General features: G+C 37.7%; 1 protein-coding gene and 1 long non-coding RNA gene across 3 annotated transcripts in view; one reads left to right on the top strand and one right to left on the bottom strand.

Moving 5' to 3' along the window:
* The window catches only part of LOC117324910 (acyl-protein thioesterase 1-like), a 71,414-nt gene that overhangs the window by 7,703 nt on the left and 50,298 nt on the right, over positions 1-13,413 (top strand). The window lies entirely within an intron of this gene.
* LOC117324911 lies at positions 3,496-6,305 on the bottom strand. The gene is made up of 2 exons (XR_004532085.1): positions 5,193-6,305; positions 3,496-4,641 (listed from the first exon to the last, which is right to left on the bottom strand). It is a non-coding gene; the product is annotated as an uncharacterized LOC117324911 (long non-coding RNA).

Genomic DNA, 13,413 nt, shown 5'->3' with positions numbered 1-13,413 from the left:
AATGAAAAAGCCCCTCAGCGTAAGCTGGATACAGGACATCATTTTGAACGTTATTTCCTGTAATTTATTGTACTTAAAACGTATACATATGTATAAATGTTTGAAACTCAAATAAAAAATATGGTGCATGTATTGTATTTTACACGAAAATGTTCGTCTACGAGACGGGTTGTGTTTTAAATGTGTACTCAAGTAGACAATCGTTAACTCTTTGAAATGATAGGGACAAGGTCTATTAATGTGACAAACATAACCGTGACGTAAAATGGCACAGAATATTGCATTTTCAAGGCGTCTTTTCCATCGATTGACGTTATGGGTCATGGTATGCTTTAATTCACATAAAGACAAGTTTCATATCGCGTAAAAATCAATACTGGTGGGTTTTTTTCAATATCCACGCCATTTCACGTCACGGTAATATTATGTTAGTCATGATAATAGGCATGGACCCTATTTACGTTATTTCTTGTAATTTTCTGATTATAACTGTTACTGGAATTACATTGTATTGTTTTTGCTTATTGTTTTGGATTCCAATACTCGTAATATTGAAAATATCCGGTTCGTTAGTTTATGCGTTCTATTTCTTACTCAGAATAACTTGCACTTGAAATGTCTCCTTGTCTTGCTGTAGCGTAACTTAACATTTTTGGGCACGGATGAAGGGCACAACATGTTGTACAATGATTAATCATTATATCTCTGTATTGAATTTCAGTGAAATTATACCTGTGCCTTACAAGAGAAGTTCTGCCATGGGCAGTGATCTCTCCACAAGCCATGACACTGCAACCACCAAGAGAACGTCATCCTTCGACGCAGATATCTCAGAATCTCTCTCATACACGACGATACGTCCTGCTACGGCCGTAAATGCTATCTAAGTGGATTCTTGACTCATCTTTGAACATAAATAATACCCGTCGATTGGCGTTGTGTGTGTCGGATATTCCTACAACACAACACTTATCGTGCTTGTCTGTTGATTACTTTAATGCTGAGATAGAAAATTTCCACTTACATAAAAAAAAGTCAAAATCATAACTTAACCGATTTACCCCGTATCATTCACGGTAAAATATAAATGAACTGCAGCGACGACAACAGGCATATATGGATGGGTAGTGTAAAATTCATATTTAATGTATCAATTTTACTTTATTTCATATGGTATTGATTGTTTAGTCCAGACTATCGGTGGCCTAGGTCAGGATAAGCGGGAAATGACCAACCCTCTTTATATATTTTTCTTATCTTAAGATATATATATCATCGTTTACACACAATTGGATATGGCAAAAGATTTTTACCAACTTATAAAATTCCTTTCCCTAAAATTCATATTACAAAGATAGTGAAAGCGACACATTATATTTATGATTACAAAGAAAGCAAAGAAAGAGGTAGGAAGAAAGACATATCTAGAAATATAAGATTAAGATGAAGATACTACATAAGGTTATATCATAAAACAATGTTCTAAACGATCTACACAATATTTATCTTTAAATACAATTAAAAACTTATACATGTCGTATTCTTACACATCCAATACATTATAAACGTCAATAATCCATTGTCCACTAAAACACATACCATAATTCTTTCATCGGATCAAATGCATGAGCCAATAATTACAGTACAATAGACCGAAGATAATCCGGACACTGTTGGTCCCAGCACAAACCGTCTGGATTACGAGTTTTCCGGACTGCTGAATTTCGTGGACTTTGTGAATAAATTTGTCGAGGACGCGATATTTCCCTTGATTACATACACTTGGAAACGTTTAATTGACAACTCATCAATGATTTGGTATGATTTGTGAATATCAATTTGACATGTTTCTTTTTTTTATTATTGTTTTGGTTTACGTTTCATTCCTTCTACAATTTTAAATAAACGAAATTTAAAGAGGACCATCATTTAGGGTTAGGACTAGTCGTGGTGACCTTCAAACAGTACACATGAGCGACGTCCCGCTACTGTACATTTACGTAATCATTACCCTACAGAATGTAAAAGTGGCACAAAGGTGTTTTGTGATGTTTACTCCAGATCAATAATAATCTATCTTGGTTGCGTATGTTTTTATGGACTCGTTCTAACTACGGAATAGCATTTGTTGATACCCTAGTTATCAGTTGCTTAAGGTTTGAAACAAAAACAGGGCCAGTCTATAATCCGTTCTTTAAAATCGAAGTAGTGAAAAACAAAGTACGGTTACAAAAACTTAGAGCTGCACAGGTAAATGCCTGGGGCCAGGACCTCGCAGCGGTTGCTTTGACAACGTGTAAGCGGGCAAGCTGATCGGTTGTCGACACGGATGACTGACCCCAACTTCTCTCCACGTTGTTGAAAATCTTCCGGATTAAAATTGGAAGTAAGAAATGTGTGATTTCATAGTGATCAATAAAATCTGAAATCTGTAAATGTTTAAAATAAATGCTTAAAACGTCAATAAATTAAATGAGCTTGGACCTAGACAGTCGTGAATAGTATATACTAGCTGTCCAATCGGAGAGTAATATACTGTACAATGCATGCAGCATTTGTTAATTGACATCTGCATTTTCTGAAAACGGAATCTTATCTTTTTTATTATGAATCAAAGTAACATGTTCACGTTATGGGATCTTTTAAACTAATAACTTTCCTTTAAATCAATGAACATTATTATTGATTAAAACTCGATTGATAAAATGACTGATAAAATAAAATAAAAAAAAAGACCATGTTTGATAGACAAAAAAAAAAGACTATTGGTATTGGCAACAAACTAAGGCAGACTAGAGCTACAAGTTGGATTAGAGACTCCACTTTATTATATTTGTGCACCAAGTCGTGAAGATCGGCCTACCACCACTTCTTCTATACCCGGAGGCATACGTGAAAATTGGTCATCAGGTGTGTCAATCGGAACACCTGGTGAGGTCCCTCTGCATTTCAATTAAATAGGTTCTCCACAGGGGTCTATTTACAGCATTGATTTCAGTAAGTTTTTAATTATGTTTTTCTTAGCAAAAATTTGAAAAAAAAAGATATTTCAAAGTGAAGTTAGCAATGCAGATATAACCATTTATGCAGATTTCATTATAGGGAAGTTATTTCAATGTTTAATTAAATCGTTATTCAAATTATTACAGCCTATAACTAAAGGTTTAAATTAAAGTTTAAATATCTTTTTATATGGATTTGCGTTAATAATTTTGTTATAATAAAGCAACGATACTGGCCTTGCATGAAATTACCCTGATTGTCAACACAAAAAGTATCAATCAGTATTATCAGTGTTATGAACAGTAAGTGTGTATCATTTCTCCTGTGAAGTTGCGTGTACAATAAATCCCAATACCCAGTTAAGAGGCGGAGCTTAGTTGTCCAATAACTTCACATACTAGGAAGTTGTTGTACATCAAAGTGTACACTAACTCCCCAAATTTGGATGTTATTGGCTACCGAAGGTATACAGCAACGTATACAGTCAAAAACTCACAGAACCATTAGTTTATTTCCGTAATTTTCAACTTTAATGAAACAAAAACTTCAAGGCATACAATCATTTCCAATTTGTCTATGCAAAAAGTCAATGTTAGTTCTATTTAATGTAATTATTAAACTTCAGTGTCCTCATGTCAATCCGATCACAGAAAATTAAAGCTGAAGGCCGTGTCCTCTATATATTATACAGTGAAACCTCACCTTACGACCACCCCGCTATTACGGGCACTTTTTTTTCAGTCCCGATTTTTTCTCTCTATATCATTGTATTGGTCGCTTCACTATTACGACCACCTTGTCCAGTCTCAACGACCACTAATTCACGTTAATTACCCCCACAATTATGACCAGTTGGTCGTGTCTAAAAATTTACCTGGTGCACCGAGCCGTGAACAGCTTACGGTAATTCGTGTCAAACTGGCCATTTGCGTGTGTATACGTAATTATCGATCTTTTGTTTACTGACCAGTGTATCCACAGGTGAGAAGAATGGCTATTAATCTCTTAGAAAACTTTGCACTGACCGGAAGGTAAAATAAACATCCAGTCCTTCATTGTTCGTGCCGGATTTTGGTTTTACCGTTACGTGTGATCGCCCTTCCTAGGTGGCGCTGTGACGGATTAATACACAAGTGATCAGATTATCTAGGCCTATCTGGGCTTGAACATTGTAATAACCGTACAGTTTTGTTTTATTAATCATTGTATTAAAATAATTATGTGGCTGTTGGTCGTTTTAAGACCCAATTACATACAGGTGAGTAAAATAAACATTGTAACGTTTGATTTTTTTCTGGTCAAGCGCAAGTGTTTACAGCGATCTGGATGTTTTTGTATCAATGCCGAATAGGGTCTGTAGTACATAGGTGTTATTAAAACTTGAAAAAAACATGTTTGGTTACAAATATTATGTATACGATTCCCTGTTTACAAATGTAACATAACGTGTAACAGTTGTCCAGTTCGCCGCATTTGTACAATAGTGTAAATTGTGTGTAATTTCCTTTCACTTTCACATGTTGTTTTGGTTTGTTTACACCGACGACCTGTCTTCCATAACAAATGGGGGTTCCTCCGAGAAGTCTCCTGTATAAACATCATTGTACATATCGAAGTACTCCGGAATACATCGGTCACCTGCAAGTCAGTGGGGGAAAACAAGTTATTACTAGATGTTATCCTATGATAAAGACATGGTAGGATGGGCTAACAAGTTGTCGTATTAGACATGGTTTAGAAAGGTTTTAAAAAAAGATTCTCGAAATATCAGACATAACTTGCATCTCGAAAAAAGAACAATCTTATATATTCTCATAGAATTCAAGTTTTTTAATGACAAAACATTATAGAAAAATGAATTTACTTGAAATCAAGTAACTTGAAATCATTAAATCATAATCGATCTAGGTCAAATTGATTTAAATAAACTACATGTTCATGCTGAATCAATAGGGCCACAGCACAGGGACTCGTTTTGGGGTTTTCGAGCAATATATTTTTTATTCATTGATTACTCCTTTTTTTAACGTGATTTCAGAATGAGTATGATTATTTGCTAAATATTTAGTGTCGTGCGAAATCCCGACGTCCCTATGTACCATGCAAATAGGTAATTTTTAAAATCGGGTTTGAAGAATTATTTGATTTTCATCTTTACCGTTATCTCATTTATTTAAGAAATAACTTACCTTCTTGGTTGTAATAATGTCTGTTCTTGCTGGTAATGTGGTGTATTCCTAAATATGTTTTGCATCCCCTTCCCGTTAGGTGTCAGCGACATGTCGGAAATCCCATCAAAAACTTTCACTTCGTTTTCTATATCCTTGAATGCTTAAGATAACACAATGTCGTCAAAATCATCCCCTTGTAATGAAAGGAAATCCCTGTACTTTAAACTGACCATTAAGCTAGCTGAAGGGGTTGACATCCTGCTGCTTACCGCTTACAAAGTCGGGTGCGCATTGAACTACATGTAACTGATAACGTTTTTGGCGGGAAATGTACTCCTAATTGATCGTTGATTGTTTTTGGCGGGAATTCAATCAGAAACCCGAGACAATTCTGATTGGTTTTTAGAAGTTTAATGACAGCCGATGGACGGGCAATGATACAAGCCATTTTATTGAATGTCCTAGACTCGTGTACACTCGATATTTCGGTGGGCGTTACTCGTTCCCGCCCACCGAAATATCTCGCAATACACTCGTCTAGTCATTCAATTACTATAACTTAAGCAACCGTTCTATAGTGACGATTTGTCTGCCTCCCCCTTGGGCGGTTTTTATAGAGATTTAAGGCGGTCGCCGATAACAGTACACACGATAGTCAACAATTCATCTACCCGCTCGCTCAAGCGGAACTTATCTACGTTTAGAAATGAAACAGTCGCCGGTCAGTGCTGTCTATTAAATCGGATAAAACGTCAATTCTACCATGTTTGCTAAGCACTGAAGGATAAATATACTTCATGGTCAGTGTCTTAAAATATACCCACTTTTGTCTTTCTGTCCGGATAACTCGGATAACTCGAAGATTTCTCGTGGTTCCACTGCATTCGAAAATTCAAATTAAAGTACATGTTGGGCATATTACAGGTAAAATACTGCATACTGGTCTTCTATACATGCATACATATACATGTATATATATATATATATATAACAAAACAACACAGCATCAATGTTTTATATATTTTATTAAAAACTACATTAAATCACTCTACTACATTTAGTTTATGGGACTTACTTTGGTATGCCATTGTTTTCAATCTCTTCATCTGTCCATCATGTACGATCACTTGTCCAGATATCTGCTTCAATGGTTTCAAATTTTGTAATGAGAATGACAAATTGAAAAATAGAATTATAGTTATGTAACTTTATAAACAATATGGTTATTACGGACTAAAGCTACCAACACTTGGACATCATTACGTCGAATGTGACTTTCCCGCATACAGCTCTGTATTCATTCAGGCCGGATTATTTCCGCGTCACGATCGACACTACAACAAGAAAGCGTCTCTACTAAAAAAAATACTAACCAAAGTTTACAGTAGAAGATTTGGAGACATGACACTACCAATGTCATTCGACGCAGGAACGGCACACATCAGACAGTAACGATGGAGTTCGCCTTCACAAAAAGTATAGAAAATGCAATCCAGACGATGAGGCAGATAGGTATTATCATAAAAAGGCCACCCACCCATCACAGCCCTTTTAAGGGCCACGCAATCTCCTTAAAAAGCACTAGTGTTTACTCGAAAAAAAAAATCCCGCAAAATTCATTGCAATAAATACATCGGCATTCTATATTGCGCAGAATACGGACGTTTGTAGTACCACTACTAATAATAGATTACGTAATTATGACTTTCAGCAATGCATTTGGGCACTTTCTAATATAATGCTAATTATAAGGAATCAATCTCAATAGCCTTTGAGGTCATTTTACCTACTATCTTCAATGTTACACAAACATCAAAAACGTCACATAATCTATTCGTAATAGATCTTTTTTTTTTATTTTAACCAACCTTAAGTCATAGTGATCTGAATAAACAATGCGAATCTTTTAAAAAATGTCTTCATTTTAAATCTGTATTTGTACTCAAATAAAATCAATTAAGTGTGTTTTTTGCCAGAAATGAGCATGGCTGTCGATGGGTAGTACACTAAAACAAACAAATTTCAGATACAAGTGTTTAATCGGTAAAATTTTGAAATTCTTTAATAAGTTCTTTGTAATTATCACAATTTTTTATTGCATAGAACATAGTAAGATTGTATAGCTTTACGCCATGTATCATTGTTATTATGTATATATATGTGATATCTGGTTACACACGTTAGTGTGTCAAGTGATATCAATAAAACCTTGAAACCTTGTAAACCAGCCTACAAATATCAATCTATACGAGATGAACCCTTGGCTGTAAAATACATCTTAGTGGTAATTCGTTGTAGTTTACAAATCAGACTTGAAAAGGCAAATATTAGATATGTTTATCAATATCATGTGGCTGTAACGATACGCTTCCTCCACGATGGCTACGATACGTAGATACTTGTCTCACGGTACGATACGTATCATTTACAGCGTGCCCCATTAGTTTATCCTGTCGGGGTCAAGTGTGGAGGGCTCCGGGATTTACGCAGGATAAGCATGATTGGTGTACGCCGTACGATCTGTAGCAAAAATACGCCTTTAATGCAGCAGCGAGAAACATTATTCAGGTTAGGAAATAACCTAGATCTGTGAGTCGCCATCAGCCAATCAAAATACAGGATTCCTGACAGTAGATCGGGAACACTTCGCCTCGACAATTTTGATTCTGAAACGATTTAAAATGAATTTAAACCGCCTGTTTTGAACACGGATCCAGAAAAGTTTCTATATAAATCAAACTTAAATGGGCGATACAAATTACCGCGCAGAAAATCGGAGACGGCCCGAATCATGAGCGTACCGTGATGCGAGATAAAAGATACCGTGAACCGAACCGTGCCATTTAAAATAAGAAAGGTAAGGCAAATATCGGATACGTTTATTAATAGCATGGTTGTTACAGCTTTTTTTTATTTTAGGATTTCATTCCATGTAAAGCCCGATTACGCGACATGCAGTGGTGGTCGGCCGCGTTGTCAATCGTACACGTGTGTCGATAACGAGCTGGCGGCCGTGTGCTGCCAGCTAGCCGTCTCGCCGCTGCACAGGTAAACCCTGGCAGCACTCATGCGTGACGGGAAAATGGCAATTTCCTCGGACAAAAATGGCAATTTAATCGGACAAGAGGCATTTTTTAAGGACAATGTCATTTTCCTGAATAAAAAGGGATTCTTCAGAACTTGATGGCAATATCCTCGCCCCGAAGATAATTTTTCAAGAAAATGTTAATAAATGCCATTCGGGCGAGGAAAATGCCATTTTTGTATTCCCCAGTGCTTGGTAGTGATAAGGTTTCTGTCACCAGTGTTGTTATACATTACTGAGTGTCTCTAGACCTTGGTAGTGATAAGGTTTCTGTCACCAGTGTTATACATTACTGATTGTCTCTAGACCTTGGTAGTGATAAGGTTTCTGTCACCAGTGTTGTTATACATTACTGAGTGTCTCTAGACCTTGGTAGTGATAAAGTTTCTGTCACGAGTGTTGTTATACATTACTGAGTGTCTCTAGACCTTGGTAGTGATAAAGTTTCTGTCACCAGTGTTGTTATACATTACTGAGTGTCTCTAGACCTTGGTAGTGATAAGGTTTCTGTCACGAGTGTTGTTATACATTACTGAGTGTCTCTAGACCTTGGTAGTGATAAGGTGTCTGTCACCAGTGTTGTTATACATTACTGAGTGTCTCTAGACCTTGGTATAGTGATAAGGTTTCTGTCACCAGTGTTATATATTACTGAGTGTCTCTAGACCTTGGTAGTGATAAGGTTTCTGTCACCAGTGTTGTTATACATTACTGAGTGTCTCTAGACCTTGGTAGTGATAAGGTTTCTGTCACCAGTGTTATACATTACTGAGTGTCTCTAGACCTTGGTAGTGATAAGGTTTCTGTCACCAGTGTTATACATTACTGAGTGTCTCTAGACCTTGGTAGTGATAAGGTTTCTGTCACCAGTGTTATACATTACTGAGTGTCTCTAGACCTTGGTAGTGATAAGGTTTCTGTCACCAGTGTTGTTATACATTACTGAGTGTCTCTAGACCTTGGTAGTGATAAGGTTTCTGTCACCAGTGTTATACATTACTGATTGTCTCTAGACCTTGGTAGTGATAAGGTTTCTGTCACCAGTGTTGTTATACATTACTGAGTGTCTCTAGACCTTGGTAGTGATAAAGTTTCTGTCACGAGTGTTGTTATACATTACTGAGTGTCTCTAGACCTTGGTAGTGATAAAGTTTCTGTCACCAGTGTTGTTATACATTACTGAGTGTCTCTAGACCTTGGTAGTGATAAGGTTTCTGTCACGAGTGTTGTTATACATTACTGAGTGTCTCTAGACCTTGGTAGTGATAAGGTGTCTGTCACCAGTGTTGTTATACATTACTGAGTGTCTCTAGACCTTGGTATAGTGATAAGGTTTCTGTCACCAGTGTTATATATTACTGAGTGTCTCTAGACCTTGGTAGTGATAAGGTTTCTGTCACCAGTGTTGTTATACATTACTGAGTGTCTCTAGACCTTGGTAGTGATAAGGTTTCTGTCACCAGTGTTATACATTACTGAGTGTCTCTAGACCTTGGTAGTGATAAGGTTTCTGTCACCAGTGTTATACATTACTGAGTGTCTCTAGACCTTGGTAGTGATAAGGTTTCTGTCACCAGTGTTATACATTACTGAGTGTCTCTAGACCTTGGTAGTGATAAGGTTTCTGTCCCCAGTGTTGTTATACATTACTGAGTGTCTCTAGACCTTGGTAGTGATAAGGTTTCTGTCACCAGTGTTATACATTACTGAGTGTCTCTAGACCTTGGTAGTGATAAGGTTTCTGTCACCAGTGTTGTTATACATTACTGAGTGTCTCTAGACCTTGGTAGTGATAAGGTTTCTGTCCCCAGTGTTATACATTACTGAGTGTCTCTAGACCTTGGTAGTGATAAGGTTTCTGTCACCAGTGTTGTTATACATTACTGAGTGTCTCTAGACCTTGGTAGTGATAAGCTTTCTGTCATTAGTGTTATACATTACTGAGTGTCTCTAGACCTTGGTAGTGATAAGGTTTCTGTCCCCAGTGTTGTTATACATTACTGAGTGTCTCTAGACCTTGGTAGTGATAAGGTGTCTGTCACCAGTGTTGTTATACATTACTGAGTGTCTCTAGACCTTGGTAGTGATAAGGTTTCTGTCACCAGTGTTATACATTACTGAGTGTCTCTAGACCTTGGTAGTGATAAGGTTTCTGTCACCAGTGTTGTTATACATTACTGAGTGTCTCTAGACCTTGGTAGTGATAAGGTTTCTGTCACCAGTGTTATACATTACTGAGTGTCTCTAGACCTTGGTAGTGATAAGGTTTCTGTCACCAGTGTTGTTGTACATTACTGAGTGTCTCTAGACCTTGGTAGTGATAAGGTTTCTGTCACCAGTGTTGTTATACATTACTGAGTGTCTCTAGACCTTGGTAGTGATAAGGTTTCTGTCACCAGTGTTGTTATACATTACTGAGTGTCTCTAGACCTTGGTAGTGATACGGTTTCTGTCACCAGTGTTGTTATACATTACTGAGTGTCTCTAGACCTTGGTAGTGATAAGGTTTCTGTCACCAGTGTTGTTATACATTACTGAGTGTCTCTAGACCTTGGTAGTGATAAGGTTTCTGTCACCAGTGTTGTTGTACATTACTGAGTGTCTCTAGACCTTGGTAGTGATACGGTTTCTGTCACCAGTGTTATACATTACTGAGTGTCTCTAGACCTTGGTAGTGATAAGGTTTCTGTCACCAGTGTTGTTATACATTACTGAGTGTCTCTAGACCTTGGTAGTGATAAGGTGTCTGTCACCAGTGTTGTTGTACATTACTGAGTGTCTCTAGACCATGGTAGTGATAAGGTTTCTGTCACCAGTGTTATACATTACTGAGTGTCTCTAGACCTTGGTAGTGATAAGGTGTCTGTCACCAGTGTTGTTATACATTACTGAGTGTCTCTAGACCTTGGTAGTGATAAGGTGTCTGTCACCAGTGTTGTTATACATTACTGAGTGTCTCTAGACCTTGGTAGTGATAAGGTTTCTGTCACCAGTGTTATACATTACTGAGTGTCTCTAGACCTTGGTAGTGATAAGGTTTCTGTCACCAGTGTTGTTGTACATTACTGAGTGTCTCTAGACCTTGGTAGTGATACGGTTTCTGTCACCAGTGTTGTTATACATTACTGAGTGTCTCTAGACCTTGGTAGTGGTACGGTTTCTGTCACCAGTGTTGTACATCACTGAGTGTCTCTAGACCTTGGTAGTGATAAGGTTTCTGTCCCCAGTGTTGTTGTACATTACTGAGTGTCTCTAGACCTTGGTAGTGATACGGTTTCTGTCACCAGTGTTGTTATACATTACTGAGTGTCTCTAGACCTTGGTAGTGATACGGTTTCTGTCACCAGTGTTATACATTACTGAGTGTCTCTAGACCTTGGTAGTGATACGGTTTCTGTCACCAGTGTTGTTATACATTACTGAGTGTCTCTAGACCTTGGTAGTGATAAGGTGTCTGTCACCAGTGTTGTTATACATTACTGAGTGTCTCTAGACCTTGGTAGTGATAAGGTTTCTGTCACCAGTGTTGTTGTACATTACTGAGTGTCTCTAGACCTTGGTAGTGATACGGTTTCTGTCACCAGTGTTGTTATACATTACTGAGTGTCTCTAGACCTTGGTAGTGGTACGGTTTCTGTCACCAGTGTTGTACATTACTGAGTGTCTCTAGACCTTGGTAGTGATAAGGTTTCTGTCCCCAGTGTTGTTGTACATTACTGAGTGTCTCTAGACCTTGGTAGTGATACGGTTTCTGTCACCAGTGTTGTTATACATTACTGAGTGTCTCTAGACCTTGGTAGTGATACGGTTTCTGTCACCAGTGTTATACATTACTGAGTGTCTCTAGACCTTGGTAGTGATACGGTTTCTGTCACCAGTGTTGTTATACATTACTGAGTGTCTCTAGACCTTGGTAGTGATAAGGTGTCTGTCACCAGTGTTGTTATACATTACTGAGTGTCTCTAGACCTTGGTAGTGATAAGGTGTCTGTCACCAGTGTTGTTATACATTACTGAGTGTCTCTAGACCTTGGTAGTGATAAGGTTTCCGTCACCAGTGTTGTTATACATTACTGAGTGTCTCTAGACCTTGGTAGTGATAAGGTTTCTGTCATTAGTGTTATACATTACTGAGTGTCTCTAGACCTTGGTAGTGATAAGGTTTCTGTCACCAGTGTTGTTATACATTACTGAGTGTCTCTAGACCTTGGTAGTGATAAGGTGTCTGTCACCAGTGTTATACATTACTGAGTGTCTCTAGACCTTGGTAGTGATAAGGTTTCTGTCACAAGTGTTGTTATACATTACTGAGTATCTCTAGACCTTGGTAGTGATAAGGTGTCTGTCACCAGTGTTATACATTACTGAGTGTCTCTAGACCTTGGTATAGTGATAAGGTTTCTGTCACCAGTGTTATATATTACTGAGTGTCTCTAGACCTTGGTAGTGATAAGGTTTCTGTCACCAGTGTTGTTATACATTACTGAGTGTCTCTAGACCTTGGTAGTGATAAGGTTTCTGTCACCAGTGTTGTTATACATTACTGAGTGTCTCTAGACCTTGGTAGTGATAAGGTTTCTGTCACCAGTGTTGTTATACATTACTGAGTGTCTCTAGACCTTGGTAGTGATAAGGTTCCTGTCACCAGTGTTGTTATACATTACTGAGTGTCTCTAGACCTTGGTAGTGATAAGGTTTCTGTCACCAGTGTTGTTATACATTACTGAGTGTCTCTAGACCTTGGTAGTGATAAGGTTTCTGTCCCCAGTGTTGTTATACATTACTGAGTGTCTCTAGACCTTGGTAGTGATAAGGTTTCTGTCACCAGTGTTATACATTACTGAGTGTCTCTAGACCTTGGTAGTGATAAGGTTTCTGTCACCAGTGTTGTTATACATTACTGAGTGTCTCTAGACCTTGGTAGTGATAAGGTTTCTGTCACCAGTGTTGTTATACATTACTGAGTGTCTCTAGACCTTGGTAGTGATAAGGTTTCTGTCACCAGTGTTATACATTACTGAGTGTCTCTAGACCTTGGTAGTGATACGGTTTCTGTCACCAGTGTTGTTATACATTACTGAGTGTCTCTAGACCTTGGTAGTGATAAGGTTTCTGTCACCAGTGTTGTTATACATTACTGAGTGTCTCTAGACC

Source organism: Pecten maximus, chromosome 4 (genome assembly GCF_902652985.1).
Source record: "Pecten maximus chromosome 4, xPecMax1.1, whole genome shotgun sequence".
Taxonomy (NCBI): domain Eukaryota; kingdom Metazoa; phylum Mollusca; class Bivalvia; order Pectinida; family Pectinidae; genus Pecten; species Pecten maximus.
This window is presented reverse-complemented; position numbering and strand designations above follow the sequence as displayed.